Genomic DNA, 5,000 nt, shown 5'->3' with positions numbered 1-5,000 from the left:
CTCTTCAGTGGTGTGACTGCAGCATCAACAGCCTTGTGCAAGCGCTGCATGATAGAAAACAGGGCTACAGAGTGTTACACTCACATTGGTAGGAGGACAGATGACATGGTGCAAGGAGTCAGCACGCACACACGCAAGCACACACACACACACACACACACACACATACACACACACAATGACACAGACACAGTCACACACACAGCAGAAAAACACATACACACAATGACACAGACACAAAGATGCATATGGCGACGGTGACTCTGACAGACACAAACAAACAAATTAATTTAGAGAGCATTGCTGAATTTATCAATTTGCCTGTCCAGCTTTCAATTCAATTTCAGTTATTATTTTGCTTCAGTGGATTTGCATAAAGGCCACAAACAAAATATAATGAAGCTTGTAAACAGATATAATGAGCAACAGTCTCTCTGACCTTGTCTGTTCTACAATGCTCAGACAGATTTACACACATTGTCCCTCTCTCTCTCTCTCTCTCTCTCTCTCTCTCTCTCTCTCTCTCTCTCTCTCTCTCTCACACACACACACACACACACACACACACACAAACAACAAACCACATAAGTACACACAATTGTGAATGCACAGATCACAGTTCTGTTTTTAGAAAGCAATGTGGTCTATAAAGAATCTGACAGCGCAGGTGATAAATGTTGCGGTAAATCCATAATAACATAAAGCTGGTTGTCACCGGAGACAAATTGTACCTGGTGTCCATGTGAGGAGAGGATCGATCGCCAGGCCGCTCACGTGACGATAGAAAAACACAATCTCTCCGCGTGCTCCCCAGGACACAAAACACACCGAGTCGGCGTGACACACATGAATGCTGTACACATGAATGCCCTCACACTCACTCACAAATCCTCACACTCACCAACAGGGCTGGCTAATCAATCATACACCTGTTCTATACACGCGTAGTAACGTCAGATGTGTACTCAGTCCACAGCAGTTTTTGAGCTTGATAGAATTTTTCATGAGGGAATGCAATATAATGTGATGCTACAGTATCTCTATAGGCACAGCTCTATCTGGAGGGAATTTGATACTGATTTGTAATGTCTTCGTTCAATGGCTGGTTTCATGTAGGCGCTTCTCACATGATATTATGTCAACTTACAGTAAATCAGGAGAAAATGAACTAAGCATATCTGGCAATGGGTAAAACATAAAATAAACCCATTGTCACTTTGTTATCTTCTGCCGGTGTAGTAAGGCGAGTAAATCTTATAGTAATTATGGGTTGAGGTAGTAACTATAAGTAGTCCCGTAGTAACGTTATACTGTAGTTATCATTTTCATACTTGGTGTGAAGGCCGCTTAACAGAGCATTTCTGTCCGGTGTTTTCACTACATCTAACATTTAATCATTCAATTCAAATACATTTATTGTATTAACGGTGGGTTTTTTCATTTGAGAAATGTTTTGTACCTTTTAAGACACATTATTTATACTGTATAAATAAGAGATGGCACCAACAAAAGATCAATGCAGATCCAGTTGCTAGGCAGGAAAGACTAGCGTCGAGAAGAACAAGGTGTTGTCTTCATTGTTTCATGCTACTGTCTGCAATAGAATAAGACACAGTAGCTGGGTGGATAACTCTTACTTACTCAAAAATGTCTTTGTCCCTCATATCATTTTGAGTACCAGTACATTTTAAGCAGTTTTTTCCTCTTTGTCCTATATTCTCATTCTGTATTCTGTTTTAAGGGAATGAAGTTACATTGACTTTTACCTCTGTGTGTGTGTGTGTGTGTGTGTGTGTTTGTGTGTGTGTGTGTGTGTGTGTGTGTGTGTGTGTGTGTGTGCGCGCGCACAGGTTTGTGTATAAGTGTGACATTAATGGACATCAGTGACCATTTTTACAGAGTACCACATTTACTCTCTTCATCTCTTTTATTCACACACACACACACACACACACACACACACACACACACACACACACACACACACACAGACACACACACACAGACACAGACACAGACACAGACACACACACACATACACACACACACACACACACACACACACACACACACACACACACACACACACACACACCAAGCGGGGCTGGCATTTCTACAGCTCAGCTGGACAGCCTTCAAAGCTACTCACTTGAAGCGTTTAGCGTGTAATTACAGTAATCAAACGCATTCAGCATCGCTCCTTCAAAGAGCCACATGATGGTTGTGATGACACTCGGGACTGAAAATGCCAAACACTGAAGCTGCCCAGGAATCTCACTCTGTGGTTGCCTCCACTGTGTAAACGGGAGCAGAGGAACTACAGGACCAGAGTCTGACAAAGAAGCAACATAATAACAAAAAAAACAAATCAAATCTTTCTAACCAGGTGTTTTAACCTGGTGCTACTACCATACTCTCGTACATTCATAATGTACATAGAGTCTGGCCACTTTCCATTGCCAAGCGTAAGCTTCCTTGAATGCGGATACTGTGTTGATGTTTAAAACTATTGGATCTGCCCAGAGCCACTCAGATCTGCCATAACCAACCGCTAACGTTTGGTCGTGACGTGTCATGCTCAAACTAGTGCACGACCTCAACGTCATCGTTCTCAGCTACTCCCTCTGTTCGCTGGACCTGCACATTTTTGTCTTGAGAAAACCTGTGAATATACCGCAGACCCAGACTCTCTCTACATTATGAATGTACGAGAATATGGTAGGACCAGGCTAGTTTTAACCCCCCCTCCCCCCATAAATCTCTGTATTCAAGCGGTCATCTTATGGGAGCGTCCAGACTACAAGAGCATGACCACTAGACTGTTTAATTGTCCATTGCTCATCCCACCAATCGCTAGATAAATTCACAGTCCAACAGGAATTGGATTTGAATGATCTTGACCTGAGGAGGCTAATCCTGAGTGGAATGGACTGATTTAGTGATATGTTGCATTCAGGTCATTATGAGAATGCTACATTAAAATAATTGTATTTTTTGAGATGATATAGAGTGGAGATGAAGTGCATTTTGCTTACTGTTGTTTACCCATGTGATGTGGTAGACTTCCATGGAATAGCGTCCCGTTCCTAAGGTCATGAGAAGAGAGGAAGTGCTGTCTCGTTCAAATGGGAACTTCACTGCTTCATTGCGATGAATGAAGCACTAATATTGGATGTCCCTGGGTTAGTTCATTTAGAGAGTTAATTTCTGATTTAGCAAATGAGTGAATTTCTCCTTTTGTTGGAATAAGGATAGCCTACATCCACATCTATCTCTCCTTCCCCATCTATCTCTCTCTCTCTCTCTCTCTCTCTCTGTCTTTGTCGTTGATGAAAAGAGGACTGAAGTCGGTCTGTCCACTGTGTCCACACTATTCAATACTCTACAGACTCTACCTTGCTTTCATCTCCTATTCCCACAGGAAGTGCTTCTCATGGTCTGTCTGTCTCTGTATCACTCTCTCTCATATGAAGTCAGAGCAAGTCAAGTCAAGTCAAGTCAAGTCAATTCAAGTCAAGTCAAGTCAAGTCAAGTCAAGTCAAGTCAAGTCAAGTCAAGTCAAGTCAAGTCAAGTCATTCTTTAATGTTATGAATGAACTCCAATGAGCTACAAGTTTTAATCAAGTGTTCATATTATTGATGAGCATATTTTTAATGAGCATTGTGTAAGGTGTAGTATTTATACGAGCAACAAACAAACTATGAATAAACCAAAAGCATCAGTCAAATTGAATGTAAGTTAAGTAGATATTATAATAACAAAGTATAAAAGCTTCAGGGCTTCTCAGTAAAGTTTTAAAGTTTTCAGGGACTTTGCCAGAATTCAGGCGTAGGCCAGCCTGTCTGGATATGGAAGCAAATGATTACTTGGGTGGCTTCGAAAATTTAGTATAACTTCAGGCAGAGAATTATTCCTTGCTTTATAGTAATCCTCGAAAAATTTAAACATAGACTAATGCACTCTGTAGCGCTACCTACTTACAGTTACATACATGCACAACATTTTGTGGAATTCATCTGAATTCAGTCCAATTTACTAGCCTCTCTCTCCCTCTCTCTCTCTCTCTCTCTCTCTCTCTCTCTCTCTCTCTCTCTCTCCCTCTCTCTCTCCCTCTCTCTCTCTCTCTCCCTCCCTGTCTCTTTGCTCTTGCTGCATACTTTCTTTCCTCTAACAGATAGCTAACATGCTCTTGTGCTGATAGCCCTGGCCTGCCTGCTCGCTCTCCCTTGTGCCCAATGAGATTCATAGCTCCTTTAGCAGCGAAATTGAAAAGAAACCTGTTTCATCTCATTTCAATATCTGCCAGGAGTGACTGGTGCTGGTGCCTCACACACACACACACATACACACACACACACACACACACACACACACACACACACACACACACACACACACACACACACACACACACACACACACACACACACACACACACACACACACATACACACTGTCTTTTTCTACTCGGTCTACTTTTGGCTCAGAAGAAATGCATTGCTTTAAATGATTATTGGGGATTATTACAGCAGGGGATGTAGCTGCTGGAATGTGGAGGTGTGCGCTGCGTCTTTGCCTGCTCCTCTCCCCTCAGGCACAGAGGCAGAGAGACAGCCAATGCAGAGCGAGAAGCAGACAGGCACAGAGACAAAGAGACAGGCCGAGAGACAGCCAAGCAGGCAGAGAGACAGCCAGATAGGCAGAGAGACAGCCAGGTAGGCAGAGAGACAGCCAGGCCCGGTGTTCAGAGAACTGTTTCAGAGATCAATTGACACGCACACAATTCCAGTGATATGGAAAACAGCGGAAATCGTACCTCTGCCAAAGACACCCAAACCAGTTGGACTAAATGATTTTAGACCAGTGGCACTCACTTCTGTTGCCATGAAGAGAGACAGGCAATGCAGAGCGAGAAGCAGACAGGCAGAGAGGCAAAGAGACAGGCAAGAAGACAGCCAAGCAGGCAGAGAGACAGCCAGATAGGCAGACAAGACAGGTA

General features: G+C 42.9%; 1 protein-coding gene across 1 annotated transcript in view; it reads left to right on the top strand.

The window, feature by feature from the left end:
- cacna2d3a (calcium channel, voltage-dependent, alpha 2/delta subunit 3a) overlaps nucleotides 1–5,000 on the top strand; it is a 161,179-nt gene that overhangs the window by 32,390 nt on the left and 123,789 nt on the right. The window lies entirely within an intron of this gene.

The sequence above is a fragment of the Sardina pilchardus genome, chromosome 7 (genome assembly GCF_963854185.1).
Source record: "Sardina pilchardus chromosome 7, fSarPil1.1, whole genome shotgun sequence".
Lineage (NCBI taxonomy): Eukaryota > Metazoa > Chordata > Actinopteri > Clupeiformes > Clupeidae > Sardina > Sardina pilchardus.
Note: the sequence above shows the minus strand (reverse complement) of the source record. Positions and strands in the feature narration are given on the sequence as shown.